The 17,213-nt window shown below is 45.4% G+C and overlaps 1 protein-coding gene across 1 annotated transcript in view; it reads right to left on the bottom strand.

Annotated features, from left to right (window-relative positions):
* Nucleotides 1-17,213, bottom strand: part of LOC143187772 (uncharacterized) — a 45,275-nt gene that overhangs the window by 27,036 nt on the left and 1,026 nt on the right. The gene's annotated exons all lie outside the window — the stretch shown is intronic.

Genomic DNA, 17,213 nt, shown 5'->3' on the forward strand with positions numbered 1-17,213 from the left:
ATTCGCATTTGCCTTCGATAAATCGAATCCCAAAGCGAGGTTCATACCATGATTAATGCCCATATTTAGGTATAGTAGAGTACATATCTAGGATAGTGATCGCGTTAGAGCTACTTAACTTCGAATAAATCTTCAGCTAGAACGAGAAGCCCTAGTGCCCCGTCGCGTAAAATCACGCCCCAAGCTACACCAGCCTCCCTAATCGCGTTATCCCAATATTCGGAGACCTCACGGGGCCCCTTTTTCTGGAGTCCTAGCAGGTGGCCACCTGTTTCTGGCTTTCCAAAGGAACACGTCTGTTTCTCGGAAGGGAATCCTCTTTCTGAACTCGGCGATCGAGATTCATTGGGGAGAGATTGGTTTATCGTCATAGCATCGACAGAAGCAATTTGTGGCATCGCAGCTGTGATCGACCTAACTTCGAGAGCTTGCACTTTGTCAATCGTTGACACTTAATTTAACGTTACTTATGTTAGAAATAAAGATTTTATCTTGTAGTCTTCAATCAAAGTATAAACTCAAACTTTTTTAACATATGATTTATGTCAGTTTAACTACAGATAGATATCTACATGTTTCAAGATACATCATTCAAAAGGTACCTTTGGCAAATTTTTTATGAAGTATTTCCATAGAATAGGTATGGGTTCCACGTGGTCTCTGTTTACATAGGTGATATTTGTCGCGATAGAAAGATTCCAGAAATATCAAAAAGTTATCAAAATCATAACACCACCTAAAAGAATCGAATCCCATTCCCCAAAAAAGTATCCCAAAGTCCTCCAAAACTAAGGATACCAAGGCAAACAGCCAAGCACAGTAGAGCCAACGATTCGCCCTTATCCAATTATCGCGGGATCCTCGGTTGACATTTCTAAAGGAGCGAGGGTCGTGTATAATGATCTTGGCTGAACATAATGACGGAAAAGGAAGGTGTTAAAGACGGCGAAGAAGAGGAGGGTTCGAGGGTGGGAAACAGGGAGGATAAAAGGGTGAAAGCAAAAAGAAGGCAGGTTGGTTCGGAGAAAAATAGAAAGAGAGGAAAAGCCCCGACGAAATCGAGAGAAAGAGAGAAAGAGAGACAGAGAAAGAGCGGTCGAGGAGAGCCATGGAGAGCGCTCACATCACATTCTAGGCTATTCCGCATTCTGTTCCCCCACTTTCGATCGTCCACAAGCCACTGGCTCACCTCTACGCCTCCGTGACTGCTGGAAAAGTTGTATAACGAACACGTACGCGTGTACCTGACACGTACGCTCGCCTCTTCCAAGTGTTTCATGCCTGTGTTTGTGTGGGTACGCGGTGGTCCCTACACGGACACGGCTGCTACCTATGACACGGGAGGCTCACCTGTGTGTTGCGCCGCTGCGAATCCACCGCCAGCAACCACCGCCACCGGACAAACGACCAGGAACACGCGCACGCCCAGAGAGAGACAGCGAGCTCTTCAGTATACGCTGTTCTTTCTTAGCGCTGTTGCCAACTCCCTTTGCGATTTTTAGTTGTTACACCCTTTATAGGGGGTGGCCACCCCCTACACTAAGGATCCTAATACCGATTTTTTGGGACCACGTAAAGAAAAAGAAAGGTCGGGGCAAGAAATAAAATAAGGGTCATAAGCAAAAAGTGTTGAAACACCCTATCTTAGTAAGTGCAAAATAAATTGAGGGGTTTCGGAGAGGAAGATCTAGTATTTCTTGGAAGTAGTGATAGTGCACTGATTGTGAGTTTGTGAAAGCACTATTTTTTTGGGGTAGTTAAATGGATGCCTTGACAGGGAGTGTAATTTGTGCGAGGTGGAGAGTTGTCCAGGTGTTAAGGTCGAGTGTAATGATTTGATTGAACTTATGATTAGTATTATGTCTTGTTATCTGTTTTATCCTATAGGTGTCTTATTGGTATCTTAAATAAGTAACGAGGCTTAAGGCTGAGGTTAGACTTAGAGACTGTATGAGATTAAACATACAGGACATAAGGCTAATTGTAAGTTCAGCCAAACTGTAATTGGTACTGATACTGGTTCGTACCTAAGTCTATCAGACAAAATAGAGAACAAGGCTAAGGTTAATTATTGGTACTAGTAGCATAGACCAAGTCTATGAAAGTGAACAACAAGACATAAGGCTAATTGTAAGTTCAACTTTATCAGTAACTAACAGTGTATTTTAAAATTTAGCATGAAGTATCTCTAGTTATAAGACTAAACAATATACTTAATTAACTTCATTTAAAGGAGCGATTAAATATTGATAACAGAACAACATTTATTTAGAGAATTCTTTTATATCTTGATAAGTAATAGTGTTTATTATTAATTATTCTAATCGATGCGCGATACTGTTGTTAGTAATACATATGTAGTATAAATTATTAATCCAGTAACTATTTTATCGGAAATATCAGGTTCTTTCGAGCTGTTCTTCGGCGATATCAATCAATCAATCATTCTCATAATTACGTAATTACTTCGTTGTCTCTGTAAGTTACAGCTACCTACAATTAAAGCTCTCACGCGGGAACTCCTTAACGAGTACCTCTGACCTCCTTTCAACTGTAAAGGGTTTCCAGGAAGCTTGACCCTCCTTCCCTGACCGATATCTAAAGGGTCTCCTACCGCTAGCGTATAGGACACCAAGACTAGGGATGAAGAAGGGCAGTATGTTCTCTTAGAGTACTATGCGCAATCCAGCCCTAGGGATCCAGTCCAACAGTGCATCCACAATGTAGGTAAAATTACGACATAACAGATATACCGATACAATTTAACGACTCTGCATCGAGTTGAATAGGCCGACATTTCCGTCGCTCGTAATGGTCAGCCGCGATAATAGGCGTATCTATGCCAAGTTTACTTGGAAAATACGCGAGCGAACGTGCGCCCATTTTCTCACGGATTGACGGAACAACAGGAGGCTCTCTCGACGGCGCGCTTCGCCTTGCAAAATATGAATAGGCCACCGCGTTATGAGCGATTTCCTACCGACTCTCGGCAAGCCGAGCGCAATTATCGCGCGGGAGACATGTGGATGGCAATGAAAGTGACAGGGCGCGCGGACACGTCGATACGCCAGGACTCGTGTCGCGGCCGATCGTTACTCAAACGAGCAACGAGCGAATCGCGAGCATGTTCCCAGTTTCTGATGTGCACGAAGACTGCTGCGTGCGCTAAATCAATTTTATACAATATAATATTAGTCCAAATGAAATATTTCATTATGAAAAATGCAACATTGAAGTATTTCAAGTCCTAACAATTTTTAAAGAATAATTTATTATGGTCCAAGGAGAAAATCATTAGAGAATGATTACAGACTGATACAGTCTATGTTTGAAATGATTTGTGTCTGCAACAAAGTTCGCTTTGCTACACGCGCGGATCGGAGCGCGATCGACTTTAGGCGGGGCGTGATTCGCGGTAATTTATCGACACGGTGATTTATGGTCTTCCCGAAGGACCCGTCTCTTTCGAGATACGCGCGCGCTCGCCAGAACGCGAACGATCGCGCGATCGGGGAACAAGATAGGTACGCGAGGTACGAGCGTGACAAATTTCGACAAACAGACGGATTAAGTCCCTTTTTTTATCTGGCCAGGCTTGATAGCGGCTCCGTCGAGCCATAAATTTCGCGTCTTGGTCATTTCTGACGGGCGAGTCGATCTTCATGCACCACTGGCTTGTTTCTAATGCCACGTTTGTAATCATTCATTCATTGGGTGTTGGTAATGAGAGGTTATTGAGCTTGGGACAAGGAAACACGAATTAAGGAACTTTAGTTTTAGGAAAATGTATTATATTCTGAAACATTTAGAGATTACGAGATTATACAAGAGATGCTACTGTGGCGTAATAGATGACCTGGGATAGGTGTCTGATAGAGTAGTGGAATTATCTCTATTTCCTAGGACGGTATAGAATATCTATACCAGCACTATGACCACTCTTCCTATAAAATTGCTACATCACAGAACTCTCTGCATCCAAGATTTTCACCGGCGCTCTCCTTTCGCGGGAACAATCGCGATCGATCTTGAGGAGATCGGTTGATGTTCGGTCTCGTAGGCGCGCTCGTTACACGCCCGTGTCCTTCCTATAAATCACGACCTTGAAATCGGCCACGTAAGTAAGCACACGTATATCCAACTTTCGCCATGTTTGAATAACAATGCGCAAGTTACATGGGCAGCATCGCGCGTTTCTACGCTTGGTTGGCCTCCCTTCCGCGCCTACCACGCTCGATTCAATTGGTCTGTTTACGAGCTCAGACGTTTCGCGCTGGCGGAACGGAAGTCCAAGAATCGCCACAAATTCGCGTCTCTGTCTCACTCGCCTTGCTGTGGTTCACACTTATTGACGAGCGACTCCTTATGTCTTAAGCCACGCGTGAACTCGAAGCGAAAGCACATAGGTACAGTATTCCCTTGTTATAAGTTCGTCGCTATAGTTAGAACCTATAAAAAGGAAATGTTTGTAAGTAGAAAGGAAGATCGTGACAGCGAGTTTAGATGCGGAAACGGCGAACAGCCGTCGAACACGGGAGAACGTCCACGCGAGCTGATGGAATCCCGAAAAGCAAGGACGTTTACTTTCTGCGACACTCGGCATTCGTAATACGCAAATATGCGCGCGACTTAAGTGCCTGTGACGACGTGTCGACGACAACTTAACTCTTCGCTACAGTCACTGCTTTGGCTATGAGAAGACGGTTTTCAGTGACCCTGTACATTTTCAGTTACACGTACATTTGTGTGCATTATCAGTGCAGGTCTGTAGACAGATTGTAGGTAGATTGATGGTACCTTTATGGTACCTGCACGGTACTTCATTCATGCTACTTTCGTAGCACCTGCATAGTACCTTCGTGGTACCTTCGGCTCATTAGCATAGTACTTTCATAAAATGCATCAGAAGGCCGAAGACGCGATGGAATCGATGTTCGACACAGTTCAGTTGTCGAGGTAAAAGGAAACACGGGCCTAGATCGTAGGAGGTGGACGCCAGGTTATAATAAGCGCTCGTACCGTAGTCATCAACCTTGACACGACAAGTCAGTGAAGTCCGTGTTATAAAGACTCGCTCTTGGAGCGGTCCCGAGCGGCGAACGCGTTCCTTTGCAGAAGGTGGCGAACGAGAGCGCGCCAACGGCGACAGTGAAAACAGCCGCGGCAACACGACATTCTCGATTTCAATGCCGTCCGGACACGTTCGTGTTCGATTTGTCGTAATTACCCTTCTCTGTTGCACCTTTCTTCCTTTCGGTCGCGTTTGCTCGCGCAGGCCATTTCGCGATTTATCCCTTATATTTATTCGGCCAATGAAGAGATTTCCCCTTTCGATTCGATCAACTCAGAATACGTTAAACTCGTTATGTAAGAAGACTCGAGGATCGTTGCCGGTCGATTTTCGAGGAGACTCTCGATAACGGCGAAAAGGATAATCCGTGTAAATACGAAAAGCAAGTAATTGCAAACACTGTAATCTCAATGTGACATTGGCCGCAGTCGCGATCTAACCTGCACCGACGCCTATCTTTTACGAGGATATATACGTTATATGTTTGACAGTGATAAGCCATTCGTCGAGGGGGACTGAGAAGACAAACACGGTGTCAAGTATACGCTTAGTAATTCGCTCGTATTTCACATCTTTCCCTCTTCTGACTAACCAATGCTGTTCTTTTGCCATCTGGACCTCATTGATGACCCAGAGTTCAGTACATAGGGCGTAATAAGAATGCGAGTCCAGAAGAATACCGAATGACACTTCCTTAACTGTGGTACGTACTAAATTGGTATCTACGTTTACTGTAAAGCAGTTGAAAAATACATTTGAAATAGGTGAAGGATTGAAATCGACAGATCAAACTTTGCTGACCTTTTCCCATCCAAGAATCAAGGAATCAAGAACTGAGGAACTGAGGAACTGAGGAACTGAGGAACTGGGAATCAATTCCCAAGCGAAACAGCGCTGAAATTGCACAGTTTAATCCGCTTTCGCGCGATTGCACAAGAGTCTAGGGGTAAATTTACACACGGGTCCGATAATCGGTGGATTTTCGATGGATCCTTGGCTGAACACACAAACCGTATCTGCAGATAGAGAAGGCAACGGAATGCGCGTATCGATTCGCGATCGTGGGCTGGAGGATCGCGAGCCGATTAGAACGCTGCGGAGGATGTGAGAACGACACCTGAAGAGCAAACTGAGTCGATATTTGCTCGCGCTTCGCGATTTTTTCGGCTCAACATGACTCTGTTTGACTTCCGATGACGTTCACGACTCTTCGATTGCGTTATCTCCTTTCGCGAGTATTCCTTCGCATTCTTTTTCCCACGCCGAAGAACGCGATTGATGATGTACCGAAGACCTCTCTGACAAAGTCTCGCATAGACGGCGAATCGCCGTTACTTCGATCTCGACAACTTGTTGACATGGTGAAGCAATTCTTATCATAACCGCTGCTTCTCAGTGCAGCTACTCTGAGGATTTTACATACCTATTTACAGTCAATTCTTGCGTTCTCAATAATAATTATTAACGGCAGATTTTTCTTTAAAAATTATAATTATTTTTCTCTTATCTTAAAGAAGAAAAAATAATTTGGTTTGAAAATAAGAAATTGCATATTGTAAAGTGAACAGAGCAAGTAGAATAGTCTCATCCTGTTACCATTCACGCGCCAAAAGGTCGAACAGCGTCGTTTTCCCGCGCGTTCTTACCAAAATATAAATTACTCGGCCAATCCGTGACCGTACCGACAGCGTGTAATAACTTTCGAGCGAGAACTTTGCCAGATAGCTGTGCTTTGCGTAACGTATATACGTTCATCGATGGGGGAAGAGGGGTGTTGCAACGTCGAGCTCTATCGAACGATCTGCAATCCGAATCACGGTTTCCACGAAAATGGCATCGATCCCTACTGAAAGCAGAGCCGATATTGAAAAAGACCGCGGCGGGGTCGCGCCGGTTCAGAGAACGCTTGCGAATCCATCCTTCCTCGGCGGTGATTTTTCGCCGGCCTCAAGCTTCTTTGTTCCCTTGATCGCGTTAGAAAGTCGACGACACAATAATCGATGGGAACCCGACCGGTCTCTAAACGTTTCTGGTTTGCCAGACTATGTATTCTGTTCCATGTTACGATGATACTTTGAATCAGACAATTGTTTCCGAGAAATATGAGAACAAAGTAGAATAGTTTCGGATATTCGTTTCCTTGACCGTCTCTTATTGAAAAGTGGTGTTTTCTTATTGAAAATGTGGTGGGACAGATTTTTAATTTAGAGCAAAAAAGTCTAAAACAGAATTAGTAGAGTAAGTCCCAAATCAGACACAGAGAAATCAGTAGCATATGTACGGAGTCAGACACATTTCGTCCTTCTTTATTTAGTTCTATCTTGACGTGTACAGTCACCTCTTTTCATTTCTGACACCTGTTGTTGAACACTCTGTATATTGGGCCTATTTGAGATCAGTGATTAGAAATCGATATTGCTGAAGAAAAAAATACTAATGGATAAAAATGTGTAGAAAATGAATGGAAGCACTGAGGAATTTTTTCAACTGATTATGCATTTGTGGTACCGATGCTAGTTCAGAGTCTGAAGATTCTGAAAAGCGATTGAGAGGATATGCAAGAGCAAGAGGAGTGCAGTGCTCGTGTTGCACGGCGCACAGGGGCCGCGGTTTATGCTTGCACGCCGTGCTCCGCAGATACCAATCTTGTTTCTTGACCTATATCCGCCTTTGCATCCTTGCGCAATAGACTCGAAAGGCGTCTTCGAAAATCACCGCGAGAGTACGCGACACCAGGCCCCGTCGACCGTCTCCGCTCTCTCGCCTATCGCCTTTCCTTCGTTCGCTCCTTATACCCAGGGAGTCCTTCTTCTTCCTTTTCGCTTCCCACAAACCGTCCAACATTTCGAAGCTCTGAGACTTTTAAAATTACATTTGCTCCTCCACTAGCATGCATTTTATGTAGTAGCTTCCCTAGGAAAATGGGCAAAGAGTATACCATAATCTTCATCGTGAAATCGAATATACTCGTCGAATCAGTGGTTGAAAAATGGCTAGACGAACTGGCTAGCGTTACGTCAATATTAGTGGTGTTAAATGGATCATAAATGTATCCGGCGTGAAGAAGCCGATACCGCAATACTAATGGATACTTTGCGGTATCGAACCGCGAAGATTCTATGCGCAGTTCGCGAGGAGGCTATCCGTCGCGATAAAAGGCGGGAAACTATTTTCAAGACGGAAACGAATATCGTTCGAGAGCTAGTGCGCGCGCTCGGTCGACCTTTACCGTTACTCCTGTCGAGATCGGCTCTTGCGAATTTCCATCTTGCGAATCTTGGGAGGGGACGCTGGAACGTGCGACTTTTTCAACCGTCCACTTGCTTTGCTTCTGTTCTCTACGCTGAATTAATATTTATACATACATGCAATGACTCACAGATTCGTTCGTATGTATTCAGAATGTTAGACTGCACATTTATATATCAATTCATATTTGAAATGATGTTACGTATACTTTATTTTATATACTTCTACCCTTTAATTAACAATATTTGAGAATAATTCACTTATACAAAGTGAGCAATAAAAACACTGTGGACTATGAGTTGTTGAGAGTTGCTAGCAAACACGTTCATCTTGTAGAAATAAAAAAGCCTTGGGTTCTCAGAAGAAATCGGAGGTCATCCATGGGCTGGTGAAACGTTAAAAATAGTTCGTTCCCCGGAAAAAGGTGTTATCGGTTGTCTGTTCGATCCAAAGCACGCGTGCAACTTCCTCCGCGCGCGGGGGCGACCGTGGACACGCGTTACAACACAACTTCGGTACTTTGGCTCCGCGAAAGAAACGGATTTACATGCGTTTCACGGTGCCAGGCATCGCTGACACGATTGCTACGCAGCCGAGGGACACGTAGAATGCGTGTCGGTACGCATCTTAAAAGTCAGTCGGCTGCTCACCGGTCTTCCTGCACGCCGCGGTACGCCCAAGGCTGAAGACCTTCTTCGAGAGCTTTTCTTCGCGAACGAGCCTCGCGAACGAGCCTCGCGAACGAGCCTCGCGAGGCCTGCTTGCTTTCTATGCGTACTCCCGCGACAACGCGACGTGAACTCTGTCTCGATATGCTACGTCTACGAGGACGTAGTGAGAATTAATTCATTACAGCGAGGTCAAAATTCCTTTTCAGACAAACTATACTCTTCAAATAAAACTTCATCTCCAGTCACTACCTGAAGTACACACTCAAACATTCATGCAAAGAAGGATAACGAGAATAAATTTCCTCTGTCCCTTAGTCTACGCTAATCTAGCATCAAGTGAGCCGTCTGTGCTCCGTCTAACATTCCTCCAAACGAGAGAAGATAACTCGAGAACTGGACTTATCAGGTGTATCCTTCGATGACTCAGGGCCAACAGGAGGTCGCGCAACACGCGTGTTTCAGCAGGGAGGAGTTGAGAGTTTCGCACGATACCTAGAGGTCCCGTTCCCGATACACTTGTATCGACAATGACGTACAATTATAGGCGCACGTCGGGCTGGTATCGTTTATACGTCATATTTCGTAACGGTCTCGATGCGAGCCGCGATGCGAGCCGCGATGCGAGCCGCGATGCGAGCCGCGATGCGAGCCGCGATGCGAGCCGCGATGCGTGCAGATATAAATTTCCCTGATCTTCGGTACCGTAGGTCAACGTTCAGAGAGAATTCCAGCCGGACTCATCATCCTGCACCCCTCCCTCCGCCTCCATCGCCTTCTGCCTCTCCCTCTCGACTAGTGCGCGCGACCACTCCGCTCTCTGCTTCGCGACTCGATGAAATTCCGCTGAAGCGGATGGAAAATCGGCCTGTCCAGTCGCTTTCTATGTTTCTACTCTTGACCTAGGCGCGGACTCCGCGTTAAGTGACCACTAGAAGCGTCTTGACTATGACACTTAAAGGGGGGGTTGGATTATCAGCTATTGCTCCCTTTCTGGAATACGAATTTTGTTTTTTCAATTTTTCAGTCTTTTCAGACCCTCCCTGGGTTTAGTATAGCGATTAGGATATGTCTTCAGTGATAGGTTTCTTTGAACGTGGCGAGCCGAGGAAGCTCAGAACGAGCGAATTAGTCTTGATTATAATCGTTGTCGTAAAGCTTGGCGCGATCGCTGTGCCGCCAGGTTCTACCAAAAGAGATACGATCGCAAAAACGAAGCCACGTCCGGAGGGCCGTTGGTCTTTACGTAACGACCAACTCGAGAAAGTAGCCCAAAGTCTGTTCGTTGTAAATCACTCACGCGGCGACGCCAGGCTGATACACTTCGATCGAGTCCCATGAACTTTGATTCGTGGGAAGGAAAATGTAAACAATGCGGAGCAAAAGCTTATGGAAATTTTCATAAGATGGGCTATCATTTTGACTGGACCATGCGTTGCGAAGCTACCATCACGAATTGTACACGTACGTAGTTGTATCGTGCCAACTCCTTGATCACCGTTGCGCCCTTCCACTTATTAACCCTAACCCCTCCATTCTGGCTGTAAAAGGGAACCGCTAGCAAGCATAAAGTCGATACCGATCATAGTTGCAAGTAGCCCACGCTGGGTCAACGTAATTAGAACGACCCCGTGTAACGACCCCAGTGACAGAGGACGAAGAGAGGCTGTTAGGTTCAGCCGCGAGGCGATCGAACCGTCCAAAGGCCCGTTTCCGTGTTCCGCGGGCAGCTAGGTAAGCAGATAGGGCATGGCAGGCCAGACCAGGCCAGACCAGACCAGGGAGGAGATCGCCAGGGGAGAAGGGAGGAGATAAGGCAAAGCGAGTCAAGGCAAGGAAAAGAGAGTCGAGAGGAGGCTCAAGAGGAGGCTCGAGAGAAGGAAAGGAGGAACGAAGAAAAGGAGAAAAGGAGGAAAGGAGGAAAGGAGTAAAGAAGGGACCTCCGAGGCCCGGGGCGCCGCGAGAGCATAACGGTACCTCGCACAACAGCGCAACAGAAACGGACAGCCGACTAGCCTCCGCCCAACCGAAAACCATCCGCATCTCCTGCATCTATTTTAATCTACGACCGCCAGCCAACCCCAGATCCTAATTAATCACCGTTGATATTACATGACCCTGTTCCCTGAGGTATCTTGTTGGATTGATAGCGCAGTTGTCAACATGCAGATAGGGCATGCCAGGGAGTGATATTGTCAGGGGGCTTAAGAAGGTTTCAGTTAAGACACTTGTCAGTAATGAGGTGGCAGAATCCACCCTTGAACATCACAGGTGGCATTATTATCTCTTTCACTCGTATAATGAACATCGTTTCATTCTGTCAACTTTATAAATTATCTAAAAATGGACGTCACTGAAAGTAACAAGCCTCGATATGATTTCAAACATATCTATATTTCCCAGATTCAATCAACGTGTTTGCAAATAACAAACCTGACTACGATATCGAACAATAATTTCTCGCTTTCATTTCGATTAAAGTCTGCCAATAGTTAGTAGCTCTCTCCTAGCAAACAAATACCTATCAAAGAAAGCGTCCGCAAAAGTAAGAAGCAGCTTGGAAAGATTGATTTTTCGCCGGGGCGTCGCGGTGCCAAGGGACGGTCGAGAGAGGCAAGCCATTAAAATCCAGCTCATTAGTATGGAAAGCGCAGCGCCGCGTTCACAGTTATTACAGCAGATACACCGATGCTTTACAATCCGTCCTCGGTGTTAGCTCGTAATGCTAATGTGTTATACGGCCGAGACTTCCGTGCTGGCTACAAAGCGCTTCTTCGCGGACATTAAGTATGCGCTGCCAGCCGCGAGGTTGCCTCCTATGAGGTCTTCGCTGCTCCGCGCTATACAACACCCTTATTGTGCTCGCGACGTTGCTTCTCCTTCAGGCCCTCGCGCATCCCACCCTTGCAACAGCTTCCCTTCTCTCGTGTCTTTGCAATCAATTATTCCCTCGATAATCAACGCGCACGATACGCTCGCACGCTGCAGCGAACGAGGAAAAATGCAACTTTCACTCGACGTTTATCGTCTCCCGTTTCTTGGTCTGAGGATCATTTCGTGCGATTCACAAAATTCGAGGGGTATCAGACGAGAGTGGAATATACCTCGGGTCAGACCAGAATATACAGGTTTTTACATGAATATTGACAATCTTAATGTTTGAAACGTAGAGTGATTGCACTAATTTACTGAGTCACGAGATTGAGTTCTAGGTCCTAAGGGTTAAGACCCTCAGACAAACGAAACTAATTCAGGAAAGAATTATTGTGGCAAATCCATTATTCCCGGACGAGGGCCAATTTGTGTACTCTTTTCAGACCGTATTAAAGTATTTGTAGATTACACCTACACCTGCACACATGAACGGAGCTCGGCAGACAATAAACCAACCCGAGTAATTTCCTGCCTGAGCGACAGAGTTTCATTAGTCGGAAAGCATTGTCGGTTCTCTTTTACGTTATTTTTTTTTCAAATCCTCTATTCTATAGATTTCGTGACCCTTGTCCCTTATTCGCCTTCTACAGTTCGCGATCACTTCGTACTAGTTAGTAGTTAAGCACAGTAATCATTTCAGAAAGTAAGTCATCGGACAAATGGTATATGGAATGGAATGCGATAGAAATTTGTTTTTGCTAATTGTAAACTTATTTGCGCTTGAACTTTTTCGAAGATAGAAAGCTTCGTGTTGCTCTCGCAACTCCTATCGATCAGTCACGAAGGAATAATCGTATTTTCTAATTAAGGGAAGAACTGATCGCGGCGGACATCGAGCGAGTCGTAGCTATCGCGGTTTCTAAAAAGACTGAATGGCAAGAGTATGTCGAACGAGTAACGGTTCGCGAAGTTTATATTCCCTTTTCCACGTGGACGGCGGCTGCACGCTGTCTTCATCCTCCGTAACTCCTCTCCGAAGGAAATTTACGTATATGTACGTATAGTAGACTCGTGGCGCAATTCGCCGCCGCGCCGCCGCCGCGCCGTTTTAAACGCAGCTCGCAGTGAGTCGAGCACGGACGAGCACATCTTCTCGATCGACCTCTTGCCCCCTTCGCTCGGTCCTCTCGACTGGAACGCCTTTCCTACGCGGAAACCACCGCCTTCCATCCTTCTGCCGATCGGTCTCGGTGCAAATTAAGAAATCCCTGCCAGGCTACTTTGCCGTTGCGATCTAGCAGTCTCTCTTTGCTCCCTGAGGGCTGCTTATAATGTTTACTCAAAGAGCACTCATGAGCTGGGATCTAGGACGATATCTCATCGCGATATAGAAGTAGTCGATGGACTCTCAGTTTTCACCTCACGATAAATGCTCGCTACTGTAGCTAATAATTCTCGAATACTCCCATTTCCTTACTTTCAAAGCAAACTTTCGATGCTCGGCGCAGCGATTCGATGGGAATAAATTCCGGTGATTAACGAGCCTACGATTCCGTAAAAGCTTCCCCAATTACGTGGTCAGTTTATTGCTTGACATTTTCCCCCTGTTCGTTCCCATAGGCCCGCGTCTATCCCTTACGCGCAAATACGTCCGCGTACGTTCGGACGTAATCATTGGGTGGGTTCGAGCTTTTCACGCTTCGCGACGCGCATCATATCTGTTTCCTGGGGATCGTGACCCGTGACTCCTAACCGAAACAACGCTCAACCCCTTCTGCTCTCCAGATATTTACAACGATACGCCTCCCCCACATCATTTACTCCAATAATGCTTGTTTGGTAGGTAGGATCAGCGATATGGAGCGATTTCAGGAGAGGAGATCAATGATTCTAGTCACTCTATGTAAAAGCTGTAATATTGTTACTGGTATTTCACACCGATCGAAAATTATGCGATCGCGATCGACTTTCTTTCGCTTATGACTCGGCTACAAAATAAGTAATTTAGTCTACATAAAATTCCTCATTATTTCTAATTTTCCAGCATATTTTTATCTGAAAATACAATTGTACGATCCTACTTGCACGTAACAGTTACTCAAACAAAGCACAAGGGTTAACGTCTGCAGTGATCGAAATTTGCGAGAGGTGAATGCCAGGTCAACCTCCATCCGATCTACAATTGCACACCGTTGGGTAATCGTCGATTAGAGCCGACCACACGTTTACATGACTCTTTTATCTCGCAATAATCGATATAATCGCCAGTCGAAGCATCGATCTGTCTCCCCAAAGGTAGCTGAAATTCGAGGTAGCTGAAAGCAATTGCTCGCATAGGATGTCGCGTTTGAGTGAACCGGTGCGGTGGTGGCAACTGGCGCGACGATGCCTTTGAACGTGATACAAGCTCGAACGAGATCATCGAATCGAAAGTACAGCGTATAAATACGCTCGGAGAGTATCGAGAAACAAGCGAGTCGAACGAGCGACGGACGAGCGAGTGGCGAGCGCGTTCGAATCTATTATGGCAATCCGTGAACAATAACTCTTCCTCCACTCTCGGCGTTTAATGGCCGTCCATCTATTTAACGAGAAGGAAGAGGAAGTGGCTGATGGGTAGATAGGTCGAGCGTTTTGTAACTAATTTCGCGAGTAAATTGCCCGTAACATTGGCTCGGTGCAGTCCCACTAAACGTATCGAAAGAAACGGGGTTGCTCGGGCCCACTGCTAACCCCTGGAATCCAGGCCGACAATGATCTAGGCGATAATGTGAGATTCACGCTTCCCATGAATCGACCGATACCTCAGGTGGAAGTCTGAATGTTGATTCTTCACTTTCTAAAATTGAATCATCTTGGAATATCCAGTAATTCGATAGACACCATAGTCAAAAATGGGACACCCTTTAAGCGCTTAAGATAGGAAATTAGGGTCGCTCAGAAACTTCAGACTAAAGAAAGCATTAACTTATCGGTGGAATCGAAGTCGATGGCAAAACGCGACAACGCGAGTAACTGCACACCCACTCACCCACTGATTCGCGATTCCTCGTGAGTCACATATGCGCGAATAATACGAGTCGCGGAGTCTCGACCCTTTGGTCGTGTTGGAGATATAGGAGATATAGGAATAAATCGTCAGAAAAGAAAAAACCACCCTTCGCCCCCCGATCGAAAGAAACTATAATACGATCGTCCTGGTAACGTTAAACGCGTGAGAGACTTCCCTCCCGTGCAAACAAGATCGTCCTCGTATTTTAGTCGACTCGATCTCTGTGTACTAATGTTAATTGCGTTTGTTCTGCGACCGAACGTCGAGCGAAATAATCGGTGGAACGGTAATCATACGCAGAGCTGAAATGAAGGGCGGTGAACCGTGGAAATGGTTCGTCCGGTACTCGCCGGGATGCCCTTTCTGCCTGGCCACGATAATCGTGGATTTCCGTCCGCTTATTATCTTACGCGCGTCACAATGCGTTTAGACGGGGGCCAGGTAGTGGATAATTAGCGATATCTAGTACGAAGCCTCTTCGTCGCGAGCCATTTCACGATTTCTTAACCCTTTAAACCCTTAATTATCGTATTATTTTTGAATGCAATAAAAGCCCAGAGTCACCGCGCTTGCAAGATGAGAAGCCTAAGATCCAAACGGTTAAGCCGGGTCCCTAGAACTGTGGTTAACCATCAAGATCGAGCGTCTAGTAGTTCATTTTTAACGATGATAAACTGAAAGCAAGAGATTTGCATTGCATAGTGGGACCTTGGTTGGATCGAGGATGTTGAGAATGTAATGCCTCGCGATAAGTGGAGACATAAGTGGGAAGAAGGCTTTACTTGTGGAGGAGTGGGGAGCAAATGAGATTAGAACTCGAGAGGAAGAATAAGAGTTTATTTAAACTCCAATTCGTTCAAATTTCAAGCTAGTTTTTCAATAGTACTTGAAAAGTTCTTTAATTATCCTCGATTATTCTATCAAGTGGGAACGTAGCATAATTTTCCAGAATACCCCAAATTTCTCCCATCCACAAATCGTTCTACGACTAATAACCTACTCCAAACATAGTGTCCGTGACAAAATCATCGAATTTCCTGTCGTTACATGTGCGAACTTCGGCTGCCAAAAGTTCGAGTATCGGTAACGGTATCAAAAAACCGGTTTTCTATTCCAGCCGCGATACCACCTATGGTCGTCATTGTAGAAACAGCCGCGAGAGGATCACGCTCGAAAGTCGACACCAAGATCGTTCTCCATCGATAACAGCCGGGGGAAAAAAGATAGGCTGTCGAATTTCAATTAGCCAGCGCTTCGATTTCTGATCGGCTTGGTACCGTTCGAGTTCCGTAAGAGAGGGGCGCGTTAATGATTCGACGCGAAATCGCGACGTCTACGTGTTTATTATATTCGACCACGAAATCAGCGATAAATATTCATCTCGTGTAGCGATGTTACCCGAGGGAACTCATGTGACGCAGCTGACAAAAATTCGCATTGGCTTTCCACATTCGTTGACGTTTCTTGACCATTCCAATTTTCTAATTGTATTAGTAGTTTGAAAATTGGAATACTACTGCTAATAGTATATTGAGCTTTGCTCTAATTATCACTGGCAAAAAGGATAACAGAAGCAGTCTCCAAGAGGCTGCCCAACTTCATACTCTATTATTTTTCTTCTGAAATGAAACTATTAGACTAATTTGAAATAACCAAGATACATTTCTTTGAAACTCTGCTGCACGAAGAAATGTAGAAAAGCAATATTCTAGAAAGCATGGGCAACGTTGACGTGGCGCACGAGCTGGAGGCGTGAGCGCGTGCATCGTTTAAGTTCTACTCCAGCAAGAAGGTGGAAAGGCGTGCGACGCGTGTCCCAGACGGACGGCGTATCAAAGGATATTTGCCTTGTCAACAACCGCGGCTTTATGTGAAAACGCCGCTGCGTCTAGAAGAGGAGAACGCTCGCTCAGGTCAAGATAATAGTAATGGGTATTATTACTCCGCTCTATTATTTTACGATCTAACGCTTCCCCGGAATCGATACCTTATCTCGTAGACATTTTCCACGTGATCTGTTCGTAAATACCTGTTCCTACGTTTTCTCCTACGATCTTGGGAAACGGGTTAACCCCTCGAAAGATAGCCTGCCACGAAGAATAGTTAACCCTCCAACTGGTATGCTGAGAGTCACAGCATTTATGTTAACCCAATGAAGAGGAATGAAGAGGACCACTTGAATTAATACAAGATACGCTATAGATGTAATAAGAAATGTTGACAGCGTTATCAGTTAGCAGAGAATGCAATCAGTTAAATTTTTCTGTTGTTTCACCTGGCAGGCATGTCAAGAGATTAC

Source organism: Calliopsis andreniformis, chromosome 2 (genome assembly GCF_051401765.1).
Source record: "Calliopsis andreniformis isolate RMS-2024a chromosome 2, iyCalAndr_principal, whole genome shotgun sequence".
Taxonomy (NCBI): domain Eukaryota; kingdom Metazoa; phylum Arthropoda; class Insecta; order Hymenoptera; family Andrenidae; genus Calliopsis; species Calliopsis andreniformis.